This window comes from Eleutherodactylus coqui, chromosome 5 (genome assembly GCF_035609145.1).
Source record: "Eleutherodactylus coqui strain aEleCoq1 chromosome 5, aEleCoq1.hap1, whole genome shotgun sequence".
In the NCBI taxonomy this organism is placed as follows: domain Eukaryota; kingdom Metazoa; phylum Chordata; class Amphibia; order Anura; family Eleutherodactylidae; genus Eleutherodactylus; species Eleutherodactylus coqui.
In genome coordinates this window covers 194412682-194431162 of record NC_089841.1, presented here as the reverse complement: position 1 = coordinate 194431162, position 18481 = coordinate 194412682, and positions in this window count along the sequence as shown.

The window sequence follows — 18481 nt, the reverse complement described above, 5'->3', positions numbered from 1 at the left end:
AGTAGATACTGCCCAATCTGTCTGCTAAACACAGATGTTAAATAATGATTGGATCACAGCACACGTAAACCCTGTATATCTCCAGGGAAGATATTCCACTCCAGAAGGTGCTCGCTCTCAAGAGTCCTGGATCCTGGACCGTATTCCAAATAGCAAAGGAGAGTAGATAAGAGCAGCACTCAGGGGTTGATTCCAGAAAAACTTTATTGCCCACAACGTTTCAACTCAGAAGAGTCTTTGTCAAGTGCTAGGTTACATACACACCTGCCAACATTAAATAGTCACCATAACTCCGCCTCCACCAATCACATACATAAAAACAACATCACATTACATTAAGTCCACCTTCATTGGGTGAATCAGTTTCACATTACCGGTGCAGCATAATCAAATCAATACAGCCATAGTGTTTTTAACCTCACGTGTGTTGCCAACGGGCGCTGGAGAGGTCGCACGCTGATGCCGTCACTCCTGTCCGGGACTCCTATTCTTAGCATCACAGAATTCAGTCTGTGAGAATCCCATGCATACGTCAGAGTCAGCTGACAGAACACATGATCGGAGCTCACACCCGGCTCCTCCCACGCAATCCGGCCGCTGTACCCAGCAGTGTCAAGGGACTCCTTCAGTCTATTTAACAAATATACGTCACTTGCAACTGACAGAGCACGTGATCGGAGCCTCCACCGGACCTCCCCCACATGCATCAGTCGCTGAAAAGTGCCTGACGTGATCTATACTCCTCATTATTAGCTATCACTCATGTTTATACAATATTACCCCAAATCAGGCTCAAAATCAGTGATCCCTCCGTACAGCCCAGAGGGATATCCTCAAGTCACAGCCATTATTAACTCATCCTTCCACATGTAGTCACATGACCACATGTACAGGTTGCAAAAACAGGGCTTTCGCCCTGAGGGACAGTATCAATTATATGTCATATATACACCTTACGGCAAGTACATGTGGACTCATACAGCTAGCGCTAGTGAATACCCAGACCCATACTGATGTACCATTGGCATTATATACCTATGGCAATCAATTAAACAACATGAGACCTCAAAAGACCATCAACGCATAATGTGTTATGCTAGTATGTTTTTATTTTTTATTATATTGTTATATATAATGTAGCACCGGACATGGGAAAGCTGCATCACCCAACGGGACCTATAAAAAAACAAACAAGTGTTAAAAAAGGAAGGATAAAAACAATAAGCAAAGAATCAATGCAAAACCAATCTATAAAAATCATGGCACAAATCAATCTACATATAATAAAGGGTTATAGTCCACATTAAGGCCCCTGGGGGTTAGGGAATCTAACCTGAAAATCCATTTGGCCTCCAACAACTTCAGCCTCCGTTCCCTGTCTCCTCCCCTCTCGTCCCTCTCAACAGAATCGATAACCATAAATCGAAACTGACTAATCGAATGATTGTGGTCTTCAAAATGTCGTGGAATGGGGAGGTCAAGTTTTCTGGTCCTGATATTGCTTTTGTGGTTTGACATGCGTTTACGAACCTCCGTGGTTGTTTGTCCCACGTATTGGAGGCCGCATGGACAGCTGATTAAATACACCACAAAGGCAGACCAGCAACTGTACCATCCCCGAATACGGAATCTTTTACCTGTCCTTGAATGTGCAAAACTATCCCCCTTGACCATGTTGTGACATGACGCACAACCAAGGCAAGGAAAGTTACCGTTTTTTATAGGTGCCAGTGTTCTCTGTACTGAGCCACTGGGACCAGGAGAAGAGGTGCAGACAAGCCGGTCTTTCAAGTTCCGTGCCCGCCTGTACGCCATCATAGGTGGATCTGTGAACTCCACGATGTCCGGGTGGCTCCTCGCCAAAACATGCCAGTGTTTGTTCAATATAGAACGAATTTCCCCACTATGGGCTCCATACGTGGACACAAAAGGGATACGTTTCATGGTGGCCTTGTTGTTTTTTGAAGGGCTAAGAATCGACGTACGAGCTATTTGTTTCACCCTGTCTGTCTGTTTACTCAACAAATCCTGTGGATATCCCCTAGCAGCGAATCTTCTACACATAGCCTCTAGTCTTACATCGAAAAATTCGTCGCTGACCACCCGCCGGACCCTGAGCATCTGACTCCAGGGTAGAGATCTCATCATGGCCGGCGGGTGGCAACTCGAGTACTGTAATAAATTATTACGGTCGGTGGGCTTAGTGTATAAATCAGTAATTAAACCGGATCCTTGTTTTATAATCAGAACATCCAAGAACTGGATAGATTTATCCGATGCAGACAGGGTGAACTTCAGTTCAGGAAGAAAATTATTTATTTCTTCATGAAACGCATTTAGTTGTTCCATAGAGCCATTCCAAATGAGGAACACGTCGTCAATGTACCTCCACCAGACCTGGGCAAAGGCCCAGGCTGGGGAGGTACAGAGACGCGTTTCCTCAATGTACCGCATGTATATGTTTGCATAAGATGGGGCCATATTAGACCCCATCGCAGTCCCTTGTAACTGCCGGTACAGCTTGCCACAGTACAGAAAAAAGTTGTTAGACAACGCCATCAGTAACAGTGTAAGCACCAAATTTACACATTCCTCAGGTAAAGTTGAACGAGATAGAAAAAATTCCACTGCCGCTACACCGACCTCATGCTGAATAATTGTGTATAACGATGATACATCGAAAGAGGCCAAAATGGCCTCCTCTCTAACGGTAATTCGCTCAAGTTTACACAAAAAGTCAGATGTGTCCTTAATGTACGATGTAGCCTCTGTGGCATGCTGTCTCAATATAACATCAAGAAAACGGGAGACATTATTGAACAGAGACCCCCTCCCTGATACAATGGGTCGACCAGGAGGGCGTTGTATGTCCTTGTGGACTTTCGGTATTGTATAAATTTTGGCCAAAATCGGATATTCAGGATACATAAATTCAAGCAGTTGTTGATCGATTAACCCATCGCTCCTCGCCTGATCTAAGACCAACTTCAATTGAGATCGAACTGCATTGGTTGGATCCGACGTTAACACTTCATAAACCAGAGTGTCTGACAGTTGGGTACTCAGTTCTTGGTGGTAATACTGGGAGTCCATGATAATAATGGCTCCTCCCTTGTCCGCCGGGCGGATCGTTATTGAATCATCACTGCTTAATGAATTTATCGCCAGCCACTCTGCTTTATTCATATTAGACCGAATCCGCCATCTATTCGATCGATCACGCAACCTAGTAATGTCATGATTTACCAATTTCTTATAAACATCAACCGCAGCATCACTTACTGGTGGCTGAAATTTACTCGGATTACGCAAACCCGTACCCCTAGAGGAAAATGATGTAATAGCATTATCAATAGATTCATTTGAGGTTTGATTGGTCTCAGCAGAGGCAAAATAAGTTCGTAGCTTCAAGCGTCTAATAAATTGTCTAATGCTGATATCCATATCAAACCATTCAGTGTTTACTGTTGGAACGAAAGACAAGCCCTTAGATAGGGCCCGCTCCTGTATGGGGGACAGGGATGTGGAAGAAATGTTGACCACAGGTACCTCCATTATCTCCTGGTCCTGGATCCTGACCGGGTCTGTATCGTCCTGGGGTTTCTTACGGGACCGGTTGTGTTTTCTTCCTCCCCGAAAACACAACCGGTCCCGTAAGAAACCCCAGGACGATACAGACCCGGTCAGGATCCAGGACCAGGAGATAATGGAGGTACCTGTGGTCAACATTTCTTCCAAATCCCTGTCCCCCATACAGGAGCGGGCCCTGTCTAAGGGCTTGTCTTTCGTTCCAACAGTAAACACTGAATGGTTTGATATGGATATCAGCATTAGACAATTTATTAGACGCTTGAAGCTACGAACTTATTTTGCCTCTGCTGAGACCAATCAAACCTCAAATGAATCTATTGATAATGCTATTACATCATTTTCCTCTAGGGGTACGGGTTTGCGTAATCCGAGTAAATTTCAGCCACCAGTAAGTGATGCTGCGGTTGATGTTTATAAGAAATTGGTAAATCATGACATTACTAGGTTGCGTGATCGATCGAATAGACGGCGGATTCGGTCTAATATGAATAAAGCAGAGTGGCTGGCGATAAATTCATTAAGCAGTGATGATTCAATAACGATCCGCCCGGCGGACAAGGGAGGAGCCATTATTATCATGGACTCCCAGTATTACCACCAAGAACTGAGTACCCAACTGTCAGACACTCTGGTTTATGAAGTGTTAACGTCGGATCCAACCAATGCAGTTCGATCTCAATTGAAGTTGGTCTTAGATCAGGCGAGGAGCGATGGGTTAATCGATCAACAACTGCTTGAATTTATGTATCCTGAATATCCGATTTTGGCCAAAATTTATACAATACCGAAAGTCCACAAGGACATACAACGCCCTCCTGGTCGACCCATTGTATCAGGGAGGGGGTCTCTGTTCAATAATGTCTCCCGTTTTCTTGATGTTATATTGAGACAGCATGCCACAGAGGCTACATCGTACATTAAGGACACATCTGACTTTTTGTGTAAACTTGAGCGAATTACCGTTAGAGAGGAGGCCATTTTGGCCTCTTTCGATGTATCATCGTTATACACAATTATTCAGCATGAGGTCGGTGTAGCGGCAGTGGAATTTTTTCTATCTCGTTCAACTTTACCTGAGGAATGTGTAAATTTGGTGCTTACACTGTTACTGATGGCGTTGTCTAACAACTTTTTTCTGTACTGTGGCAAGCTGTACCGGCAGTTACAAGGGACTGCGATGGGGTCTAATATGGCCCCATCTTATGCAAACATATACATGCGGTACATTGAGGAAACGCGTCTCTGTACCTCCCCAGCCTGGGCCTTTGCCCAGGTCTGGTGGAGGTACATTGACGACGTGTTCCTCATTTGGAATGGCTCTATGGAACAACTAAATGCGTTTCATGAAGAAATAAATAATTTTCTTCCTGAACTGAAGTTCACCCTGTCTGCATCGGATAAATCTATCCAGTTCTTGGATGTTCTGATTATAAAACAAGGATCCGGTTTAATTACTGATTTATACACTAAGCCCACCGACCGTAATAATTTATTACAGTACTCGAGTTGCCACCCGCCGGCCATGATGAGATCTCTACCCTGGAGTCAGATGCTCAGGGTCCGGCGGGTGGTCAGCGACGAATTTTTCGATGTAAGACTAGAGGCTATGTGTAGAAGATTCGCTGCTAGGGGATATCCACAGGATTTGTTGAGTAAACAGACAGACAGGGTGAAACAAATAGCTCGTACGTCGATTCTTAGCCCTTCAAAAAACAACAAGGCCACCATGAAACGTATCCCTTTTGTGTCCACGTATGGAGCCCATAGTGGGGAAATTCGTTCTATATTGAACAAACACTGGCATGTTTTGGCGAGGAGCCACCCGGACATCGTGGAGTTCACAGATCCACCTATGATGGCGTACAGGCGGGCACGGAACTTGAAAGACCGGCTTGTCTGCACCTCTTCTCCTGGTCCCAGTGGCTCAGTACAGAGAACACTGGCACCTATAAAAAACGGTAACTTTCCTTGCCTTGGTTGTGCGTCATGTCACAACATGGTCAAGGGGGATAGTTTTGCACATTCAAGGACAGGTAAAAGATTCCGTATTCGGGGATGGTACAGTTGCTGGTCTGCCTTTGTGGTGTATTTAATCAGCTGTCCATGCGGCCTCCAATACGTGGGACAAACAACCACGGAGGTTCGTAAACGCATGTCAAACCACAAAAGCAATATCAGGACCAGAAAACTTGACCTCCCCATTCCACGACATTTTGAAGACCACAATCATTCGATTAGTCAGTTTCGATTTATGGTTATCGATTCTGTTGAGAGGGACGAGAGGGGAGGAGACAGGGAACGGAGGCTGAAGTTGTTGGAGGCCAAATGGATTTTCAGGTTAGATTCCCTAACCCCCAGGGGCCTTAATGTGGACTATAACCCTTTATTATATGTAGATTGATTTGTGCCATGATTTTTATAGATTGGTTTTGCATTGATTCTTTGCTTATTGTTTTTATCCTTCCTTTTTTAACACTTGTTTGTTTTTTTATAGGTCCCGTTGGGTGATGCAGCTTTCCCATGTCCGGTGCTACATTATATATAACAATATAATAAAAAATAAAAACATACTAGCATAACACATTATGCGTTGATGGTCTTTTGAGGTCTCATGTTGTTTAATTGATTGCCATAGGTATATAATGCCAATGGTACATCAGTATGGGTCTGGGTATTCACTAGCGCTAGCTGTATGAGTCCACATGTACTTGCCGTAAGGTGTATATATGACATATAATTGATACTGTCCCTCAGGGCGAAAGCCCTGTTTTTGCAACCTGTACATGTGGTCATGTGACTACATGTGGAAGGATGAGTTAATAATGGCTGTGACTTGAGGATATCCCTCTGGGCTGTACGGAGGGATCACTGATTTTGAGCCTGATTTGGGGTAATATTGTATAAACATGAGTGATAGCTAATAATGAGGAGTATAGATCACGTCAGGCACTTTTCAGCGACTGATGCATGTGGGGGAGGTCCGGTGGAGGCTCCGATCACGTGCTCTGTCAGTTGCAAGTGACGTATATTTGTTAAATAGACTGAAGGAGTCCCTTGACACTGCTGGGTACAGCGGCCGGATTGCGTGGGAGGAGCCGGGTGTGAGCTCCGATCATGTGTTCTGTCAGCTGACTCTGACGTATGCATGGGATTCTCACAGACTGAATTCTGTGATGCTAAGAATAGGAGTCCCGGACAGGAGTGACGGCATCAGCGTGCGACCTCTCCAGCGCCCGTTGGCAACACACGTGAGGTTAAAAACACTATGGCTGTATTGATTTGATTATGCTGCACCGGTAATGTGAAACTGATTCACCCAATGAAGGTGGACTTAATGTAATGTGATGTTGTTTTTATGTATGTGATTGGTGGAGGCGGAGTTATGGTGACTATTTAATGTTGGCAGGTGTGTATGTAACCTAGCACTTGACAAAGACTCTTCTGAGTTGAAACGTTGTGGGCAATAAAGTTTTTCTGGAATCAACCCCTGAGTGCTGCTCTTATCTACTCTCCTTTAACACAGATGTTAAGTGGTGTGCTAAACTGCTGGCAAATAGACTCCAGCAAATCCTACGTTACTTAATTGGTCCTGATTGCATAGGCTTAAACAATGGGAAGGTAGCCATAACACCTCTAGACTCATCAACTTAATGCACTATGCACACCACCATAAGATACTTTTAGTCTGATGCAGAAAAGGCTTTTGATAGGATCCAATGGGCTGAATGAGAAAATACTATAAAACACTGACATGGAAAAGGAGTTGGGGATTTTACTTATCTGGGGTAACCAGTGTCAGGCAGCTACTGCCAAGGCAAATGGGATCATTAAGAGGTCTAGGGGCACATGATGCGAGCATTGTTCTTCCTCTTTACAAGTCGCTGGTCAGACCCCACATGGAATATTGTGGATAGTTTTGGGCACCTCGACTCAAGAAGGATATATCAGAGCAGGTACAAAGGCTGGCAACTAAAAGTCAAGGTAAAAAAGCAAAAAGAAACCCAAAGCACTTCCAGGGAAAGACCAAATGGATCCTCTATCATATAGAATATGTCCTTATTTTATTGGACATGCAACGCGTTTCAGCCCGTCTAACAAGGGCCTTTATAAAGCATAATTTACAATACAAAATGCATCCTTTATATAAAAGCATTAAAACTTACTATTGAAAACGTGTTCCTTTTTAATGGTCCCCATATTGGGGGCGTGCCCTGATGACGTAATTGCGTGAAACAAGGACCGGATATAGACGTGATTACGCATAGACATATAAGGCGTCATTCCAAGTAGGTTACTCCACCATGTGGCCGTGTGTACGCCGACAATGTAATGACGATTGGAGTCATAATGCATGAACGTAGTGGCGTCATCACGTATATAGAGCCCCTGATCATGGGACCGTGTGTGCGTCATCGACGTAATGACAAATGACGCTGAGACGCACAGGCATAGGGCCGTATGTGCATTACCAACGTGATAACGACTGGCATTGAGACGTACGGGCGTGGTGACGTCACTACATCCGACGTCACCAACGTAATGAAACCTAGCATTGCGTATGAGCAAGGGGGGTCTCCACGCTCTATGTGGCCACGTCATCACGCCCAACATGCATATAAAGTCATGTGTAAATCACATGATTGGACGGAATTGAAGTGAGTTCTAACAAAATTCAAAATTAATACCATACTATTGGCAATATATATAGCCATACATGATCTCTTATAAATATAACATATATTTCACTTTTAGGTAGGATCAGATGAGTAAACACTCAAAGCGCTTGGCGCATTGCCCTCCCTGCTGCCAACCCCGTGCTGTGCTTCCACAATGAGTGGAGCATCTCCTTCTGGGGCACCGGTGGGGAAGCCTGCTGCAGCGGGGACTGGTATATGAATTTTCAGTAAATTGTCAGTGGCCTTCCAGGACCCGCAGCCAAACTACCTCTGCAGCCAATCATGTACAAGGGGCGTCACTCCCCTGTCAATCTTGCCTCCACCAGGACTTCCTGGTGGCGTCAAGATACAATAATACTGCCTCCCAGAGGACAGCAGAGAAGGGGTAGCAGGGATCCTTCCTGGAGGTAGCAGCATCCATACTACCCAGGATGCAGTGCGTGTAGTGGACTGGCTCCCCTAAGAAGCACCACATGCCAACCAGCTCACCAAGCCACACAACCAGAAGAGGAACCCTATCTAATAGAATAGCCCTCACTTGGAAAGAGAGGGAGAAAAGGAACGTGAGAAAAGAATGCTTTCCAAAAAGCCAATTCATGCTCCTTTTAGCCTCTACTGCCACCTTGTGGTCTAACTCGATATAACACTATGCAATTGTAGAGAAGAGGATCACTTATATTTCTTATTAAGATTAGAAGGTTAAAATGACTGTTCAATACATAAAAGTATCAACGCTTGGATATACCCTGCTGATTTAATAAATTGTGCTGTTGCTATCCTGAGGATATATAAAAACTGATTTTATTACCCACAGAGCGTTATGATACTTTAGTGAAGTTATGCTTGCAACCAGCGCCCCGTAGAGGACAAACCTCAAAAGGGACCTTCCTTTTCCTCTTATTCATCCAGATCCATCTACTTTTCCCGCCAATGGCTCAAGAATAAGTAAAACATGAGTCCCACACAACCTAAACCTGGTAAACATGTCTACAGTCTTGCAACAACTAGCAAGCCATCTTCTTAAATCCCATCAACGCCTATTCCCTTTGACAACTCCTCTCGCTGTTTGGTCAAGGACATTCCCCCTACACTGAACTCCCCTTAACCAGCCCAAAAGGGGAGACCAATGCATCTATTACCCCATCTGAAATGCTGTTGTCCCAAATACAGATGATGATATATTCAGAACTCTCCAAGACATCAGCTGACATAACGGACAAACTCACAAGGAAGTTAAGGAACTAGGCCACTGTACGTTGGCCTTGGGAGGAACAAATGGATAATACCACAACGGTGTTGCAATCGCATGAAAAAAAGGATCAACAACTACATGATGAATCCAGTTCCTCCAAAACAAATTAGAACACACAGAAAATAGAGCCCATAGAGAGAACCTACGCATAGAAGGCTTCCCGGAAACCATCAAACATGTAGTCACCCATAACCGACTTATTCCAGGAACTATGCCCCAGCATCCCAATGGAATGATTGGAAATGAACAGACTCCACAGAGCCCTACATGCCCGAAAACCAAATGGTTCCCCCTAGAGATATCATGTTGAAGCTGCATTACCACAGCAGCAAAGAACAAATTTTACAAGCAGCCCACTCATCCTCTAGGTTGATGTTCCAAGGACATAATTATTAACTATTCACAGATTTGGCCTCCTCCACCAAGGCAAAATGCAGAGCTCTGAAACCATATTTGGAAATTCTGCAACATAAAAACTAAAATTTTATTTTTTTTATTTCCCTCTATGGCTTCTTTTCCTGTTATATTCCCTTCATATGGTATTTCCCACTGCCCTTTTTTTTTCTCTTTTCCTCTCGCTCTCTTTACATTTCTCTCCTTGGGTCCCCTCTCAATCACTGTACTCTATTTATATAGCTTTCCTCATAGAAGCTGTTGCGATACAACGCCCCAGAAGCTGATTACTTATGTTTGAACAGTTAACCAATATTACAACGGCTATTATTATTAGAATGTTTATCATGATACAAATAGTCATTCCTCCTTGTTGGCCAACTCTTCTTTTCTTCCCTCTCCCCCATCGTTCGACATTTCTCTTTTCCATGTTTCCCATGGATTCACACAAGGTAAAAAGGTTTGTTATTGCCTTCATACCATTTTTCCATGGCATTAAAATTAATCTCACAATGTAAAAGGATTTAACTCACCTCAATAACTCTCCAAAGCCTTTAGATATTATAAAAGTATACATGTGGACATCCTCTGCTTACAGGAAACACATTTCTCAAGTAACTCCTCAACGTGCTTTCTTTTCCATCTTCTACTCAGCAACAGTCCCATTCAAAACTAAAGGAGTCACCATTTGCTTTAGTAAATCAGTCCCATTCACTCTAACATCTTCAGTAGCGGACCCTAAAGACTCCTTATAGGTATCAGTCAAGACATTCCAGTAACTATAGTATCATACTACGCCCCAAATACCAGACAGATCCGATTCCAATCTAACCTCCTCAAACTAATTGAAACAAATAAAAAAGGATCTGTACTGTACTCGTACACCACCCCAACCTGCACAACCTCAACACTCAATGGCAGGTGTCTTTAGAACATTACTTTGCCAATATCAACTGGTTGACTCCTGGCATGAACTCAACCCATGCACCAAAGATTTTACACATTTTTCAGCTCCTCCCCTCCTATAGTTAAAAATAGATCACATTTTAACATGAGTCTCTATTTTACCACAGAGAACATATTCTAAAATCCTATTGCTTTTCTGGTCAGATTACTTCCCCATTTCCATTTCATGCGAGTCTCTAATGTCTAAACCCACGAACCTATCGTGGGCCCTAAGTGACTCTCTTCTAGCAATACCCAAAATTATGACCTCTCTCAAATCCCACATAGAATATTTTTTTGAAAACAACACCCTTCTGTGTCCTCTCTATCTTGTTATGGGAACCACATAAATTAACTTCCTCTCCTACGTATGTCTCCTGGAGAGTTGGAGTTATTATCATATATCATGGATAGGGAGGGTAAACCCATTAAAAAGATGTTTCTCCCTAAACTGTTATAACCTTTTTAAAGCCCTTTCAACTTAAGTTCTGGGATATATCTGTAAAAAATGTCAACACATGTCCATCTGTTTTACTGACAGAATTCTACTCCTCGGAAGGGTGGGAGGGTATCTTGCTCCACTCTTTAAAGATCTAAACTAAAAGGCAGCCTTGGTGTACCAAGTATTAAAAACTATTACCAGGCAGCCCAAATAGCTCAACTAGCCCTCCTGCACTCGCAAACTAACATGCAACTCTGGCTATCTCTAGATGCCCTTGAGGTTTATCACGCCAGCATCGACTCAATCCTATGGACCCCACCAACTTACAGACCCCTTATTACAAATCCCATTACATAACAATCACTGAAAGCATGGGATTCCATCAAATACTGGATGCTTAATTTCACCCCACATACCACTACTACCTCTTCTTTGAAGTCTGTTATTTCCCCCTGGTGACAACTCTCCTCATACATTTCTCCTCCGTTTGATGAGACAAATTAAGGTCTCATCAAAATATACCATCTGCTTTCTACTCAAGTTATTCTCCCATTCACCACCGTTCAGAGTAACTTTACTATGTTCTCCTCAGAAATATTCAGATACCTACAACTCAAACAGTTTATATCATCACTAGTAAAAAAAAAAACACTAAATCCCTATTAACATTGACACACTTTGAAATCTTCTGCCTAAAATATCCACATGCTAAAGGTCCTACCTCCTAAATCTACACCAAATTAGTCCACTCCTCCTAGTGCGCTCACTTATCACATATTTCCCACTGGGAAACAGATATTGGAGACATATTAAACGAAGATGACTGGTCTTAGATCTGGGAATCAACTCCTAAAAGCACCCACGATATAATTATGTCAGAAACTTCCTTTAAAGTGCTATTCTGCTGGCATTTAGTTGCTACCCGAATAGCTCATGCTGTGCCTGGATACCCTGCTTTCATGGCTGTCAATCTCCAGGTGACATGATACACATTTGGTGGTCTTGTCCCCAAGTTAAATGACTTTGGATAAGAGTATACTCATTAATTTACTTGGCTACAAGTTGCAATATCCGAAAAACTCAGTGGGAGGCCTTATTAAATTACAAAAATTTCAAATATTCCTCCAGAATCAAGAAGGTTGATCTTTCTTCTTCTCAGCAACTAAACGGACAATTGTCCAGTTTTGGAAGAAGGCCTCCTTAGACTTTTCAGAAACAGAAAAACGAGTAAACTGGTATTTAATAAACAACTGACATCAATATTCTTTAACCACCATGAGGCATTTCTGACGGTCTGGACACCATTGGTAAATTACATGTTCCCTTCACAAAACAATTTCCTTATTAATTGCCACATTAGTAAAGCTGACAATACTTTATATTTTGTTTTATACATTGTGACTCTGCAAGAGATAAAACTCCTCCCTCCCCATCTTACTTGATTCCTTACCCCCTAAATAATTGAAGGTTGGGCCCTGGCCGGGCCATTATTCGACAGGCGATCCATAATAGGGTCAGAAAAATAAAACCACAAAAGAGATAATCCTATTAGAGACACAATAAGCACCTGTCAATATAAAAACTGTCATCAATGTTCAGTTATCATTGTACTCTGCAAAATGTAAAATTAATAACCATTTTAATGAGTTACATTTATCATGTCATGTAAGGGGTTAACAGTTGGGATCGTGCTGTCAGTCACTGCTGGCTCCCACTGCAGGATCATGCAGGATCACTTCTGAGTCCGTGCCATCCATATAGTTGTGACTTTACATACTGTTGTGGTAAGTACCACCCTGCCAGGATGTAAACCTATGTCCTGTGGCATTAGGTTAAAGGGTACCTGTCATGACCTCTGAGGAAATTCTGTTCACTGCATGTGGTAGCTGTATATCTGTACGTGTTAGAATTCTAAATTGAAATGGAAGAGGTGGCTGCAGATTAGCAGGAACAGTCTGTATGGGCTAGTCATACCTAGGCATTTGGTCCATAGTATACACAGCTTGGCGTGAAGGCTGTGCAAGCTGCTTCCAATTTGCAATAAAATTGATGTTAATCAAGTTGCCATATAGTCCCTGAGTAGACCAGTCTGTCAAAAGCCTGTCATAATGATTCCTTTGACGCTCGGTCAGGTGTCTCTTTTGAAAGCAACACTTAGTCCAATGGGTGGGTTTTAAAGAAGTTGTTTGGCCATTTGCAATAGCTCATTTCATGTAAAGCTTCCCCAGTTTTTTTTTTTTATTATTGGATTGGGTGCTGTGACAGCGGTATGTAGAGTGTTAACAGTTCTGACGAGCGGCGCGGCTCGTCAGAACTGCTGCCGCCGGGTGCCCGCTGTAAGAAACAGCCTGCACCCCGACATTCAGGGGGCCCGTACAGTGTCCCACGATGAGATCGTGGAATGCTGTGTAGTTGCTAGGCAGCCGGGGACCTCCTGAAAGGCCCCAGGGCTGCCTATGCAGAGTGCCCATCAAGCGCACGGCTTCATAGGCGCTCTGCATAGACAGCCCTAGGGCCTTTGAGAAGGCCCCCGGCTGCCTAGCAACCGCAGTGTCCCGCGATCTGACCGGACAGGCTTCTATCAGGCTTGATAGAAGCCTGCCCGGCCCCGGCACAGTCCCTGCACAGTATGATGTAATGCCATAGCATTACATCATACTGTGCAGGACAGATAGTTCGTATCTAGCGAAATTCGTAAGTCGAATGTTCGCAAGTAGGGGACTATCTGTAGTTTTTAAGACATAGTCAGAAGTGAGTCTAGCAGGAAAGAGAAGTACTTTCCTTATATTCCCCACTTCTGGCTCTGGCTCAAAAAGTTTCATCAAAAAACTATGTGTGAAAGTACTATAATCGCCTTTCAGTCACAGATTTTGTTTGCAACAAAAAACTGCCAAGTATGAATGTACAGCATAACAAAGCTTTAAAGGAGTTTGTGTGCATGTTCTCAGTTAACATGTCACAATGTGATGGATTTCTAGCAGCATAATATGTCCCGGATTCATCATTCTTCGCTTCAGTGAGTGTAAGATAAACTTCTCCTTTATTTGTGTCTCTTGTTAGAGCTAAACGTCCCTGAAGAGACTGATCATAAACTGTAGTTCCATCATACCAGATTACAGCCATCCACTCCAGCCTCTTTCCTTCAGCCTGTCTGACCCAGTGTACTCCATCCATATTAGTGCTGTCAGTGAGGGAGGCACCGCTCACTTTACAGGTCATCTTCAGAGTCTCTGTAGGTTTCACAGTCCCAGGACCAAGCACCACTAGTGAGATCTGTGCAGCGACACCTTCAAAAACAAAGAAATTAGTTACCGACTGCTGTAAATCTCAGAGAAATAACTCAGTGATATTGTAAGAATATCGGACTCACATTGTAATGTTACAGATACAGCACTAAGTAACCAAAGAAACCTCATGTCTGGGCAGAGGAGTTACAGAGAAACCGTTTTAAATTTGTGTGTGATGATCCTGATCCCTGGATATTTCCTAAAAGTGTTCCCTATTTAAACACTAATATAATTAAATATATTTGCATAACCACACCTCTATTAACCCACATAACCAATAGCAACTTGTTTCAATGATTTACATAATCCCTATACATTGTACTCCAGTGTGATCTAGATTAGAATGGATATAGGATTTCAACAATAAAATATTTAAAATACTGAATATAGACACTGATTTCCTATTTTCAGTTACCCTTTCTGTCACAGCGCGGTTTGTCAGAGCTGCTGCGGCCAGGTGCCGGCTGTTAAAAAACAGCCAGCACCTGATATTCTGCGATTCCATACAGCCTCCTGTGATAAGATCACGGGACGCCTTGTGGTTGGCACGGCAGCCGGGAGCCTTCCGATAGGCTCCAGGGCTGCCTATGCAGAGTACCTATGAAAACGTGCCTATGGCATGGCTTGATAGATGCCTGTCCGGTTGCTGCATAGTATGATGTAATGCTATGCTATAACATTACATCATACTGCAGGACAGGCTTGTTCATATCTTGAAAGGTTGGAGCTCGAATATTCGCAAGTAGGGGACTATCTGTAGTGTAAGTTTGACAGAAAGACATTATAGCAGTTTTTCTTGTTATTTCTTTTATGTTGTTTTGGGCTACCTGTGCCCAAAACTACATAAAAGAAACATACTCATTGCAGCGCTGGACTGCCGTATTCCAGAATTTAATGTCTTGCTGTCATAGGATTAATAGAATGCCCTACCTTGCAATTGCACTACAGATTGCCAGTGGTTGATAGAAAGAGCCCCTCCCCCTGTCACCTGCCTTCATGCTGCAGTTGCTATTGATTGTGGCATGTAAGGGGTTCAACTACCAGGATTAAAGGTTTCTCCATTCCTGACTGTTAGAGCAGGAGCCTGTCTGTTAGTAGTCAGTTAAGCCACCGCCTTGAAAAGATGTATGTGCAGGTATAAAGTTGATTAGTGAGGTTAGTAAAAAGGTGTATTGGCCATCACTAAGGTGTTAACCATGGCCATCCTAGGTACATGCCATCAGGTGCTTAGTTGCAAATACTGCCATGCTTCTGGGTCCGCTTTAATGCCTAGCTGCTGTATTCCCCTGAAGTCGTTTTGTGAGGAATGAGAATGATGCCAGTTGGTATAAAAGTGTTAGGATAGAGTACAGGTTTCTGAATCCCTGAAATGCATCTGCTGAAGGAAAACAATGTCTGACTGTCTTTTTTTAACTGCCACATTTATTCCCTTAACATTTAAGGGTAGTAATTTTGTAGTCGCCTATTTTAAGGCATAGGGTAGTGAAGAATTGCAAAATAGTTTTTGTCTGAGTTGACATTATGACAGAAGGTGGATCTGATAGAACTTGGCGTGGGGAAGGGGGTGCTGGGGGTGGGCTTATAACTCTTGGCTCAATCTATATATATATATATATAAAGACGAAAGCCCTCACTGACTCACTGACTGACTCACTGACTGACTGACTCACTCACTGACTCCCCAAAAGTTCTCCAACTTCCCGATGTCGTAGAAACATGAATTTTGGCACAAGCATAGATTATCTCCAAAATAGCAAAAGTAATTGGGTCCCAACTCGATTATTCAATTCTAGCGCAAAAGAATTAGCGTTGAAATTTAACATACATAATCTAAATCTCTCACTTCCCGGTGTCATAGAAACTTAAAATTTGGCACGAGCATTGATTATGTCATAAATAGGAAAAGCTAATGGGTCCCAACTCGATTATTCAATTCTATGGGCAAAAGAATTAGCGTCCAAATTTTACGTACGGAATGTATTTTTCTCACTTTCCGGTGTCATAGAAACGTGAAATTTGGCACGAGCATTGATTATGTCATAAATAGGAAAAGTTCTTAGGTCCCAACTCGATTATTCAATTTTATGCGCAAAAGAATAAGCGTCCAAATTTTACGTACGGAATGTAATCTTCTCATTTTCCGGTGTCATAGAAACGTGAAATTTGGCACGAGCATTGATTATGTCATAAATAGGAAAAGCTAATGGGTCCCAACTCGATTATTCAATTTTATGCGCAAAAGAATTAGCGTCCAAATTTTACGTACGGAATGTAATCTCACTTTCCGGTGTAATAGAAACGTGAAATTTGGCATGAGCATTGATTATGTCATAAATAGGAAAAGCTAATGGGTCCCAACTCGATTATTCAATTCTATGCGCAAAAGAATTAGCGTCCAAATTTTACGTACGGAATGTAATTTTCTCACTTTCCCGTGTCATAGAAACATGAAATTTGGCACGAGCATTGATTATGTAATAAAATAGGAAAAGTTAATGGGTCCCAATTCGATTATTCAATTCTAGCGCAAAAGAACTAGCGTCCCAATTTTACGTACAGAATCTAATTCCTTCACTTCCCAATGTCATAGAAACTTGAAATTTGGCACGAGCATTGATGATGTCATAAATAAAAAAAGTTAATGGGTCCCAACTCGATTATTCAATTCTAAGTGCAAAAGAATTAGCGTCCAAATTTTACGTATGGAATTTAATTATCTCACTTCCTGATGTCATTTTATATAAAGGAAACGTTGCATGGTTACCTCCCCGTGGTGTTTCCTGGGTAACGCAGAGAACTATGCAAAATGGTGAACATACGTTTTTTCGGTATCTCTAAAGTAACCACGACTTCATAAGATTTTCCGTGTGAACACCAGATAAACACCAGTACCAAATTAACTCGGGCGAAGCCGGGTATATCAGCTAGTTTAAAATATTAGTACATTAGTTATAGAGAAATGTGGGGTGAAAACTTTGGGGAAATAAAAAGTAAGACAGGACATATAAGACGTCCCAGCTAGGTTAGTCAAACGGCAAAGTACAATGTTACTGCATAAATGTAAGGAAATGAGGAATTCACTGAGATATAATATATTAGGAACAGTTAAACCCCTGATTGTGGACTATCAATACTATACATTTGTAAGATAGCTGTAGCAAAACTAGTGAAGATTGTAAAGGGGAGAGGGATTTCGCCTTCATAATAGTATTAGTTGGGTCATTTCACTTAGTTACAGCATATTTTTTGGTGAGTTCTCCAATTCAAAGAAGCTTCTCTGAAGAAAACATTTGAATTTAGAGAACTTTGGGGTGAAGACCTGCTGCAAAGGTAGGAAACTGGGAAGTGGAGGTTAGGAAGTGTATGGTTCACCTGTTCACAATCTGGAAAGGGGGAAATATTGATGTATAGAACCTTGTAGATTTTAGCTGCATCAGCCTGAGATATTGTACTTTGTCCCTTCTACTGAAGAACTAAGGCTGAAAGGGAACAGCCATTTATATGGCAGCTGATGTGTTCTGATGTCTAGAAATGGTTTCAGTAGACGTTCATAGGGGTTAGAGATGGCCAGGTCTTAACAGAAAAGATTAGGTTCCCCATCATATTTTAAAGAGTCAGTCTCTGTGGCCTTTTTTTTTTAATAGTAAGTCTTTGGTTTCAAACTGCAGACATATACAGATAAGATCACGGTGGAGTGGGATCTATCAACTTGTTCGATTTTAAGGGAAGGCCTTGTAGTTGAAGCAGGTTCTTGAAAATCTCTGCTGAATCTTGAGAATGGGCCTTGTTGGATATGTATTTATATTATTCTGACAACTTTTATTCTTGCCATCTACTAGGATTGTATAGAGATCATTCAGTTGTTCATTGCATTTCAGTATCCGCTGTTCAGTGG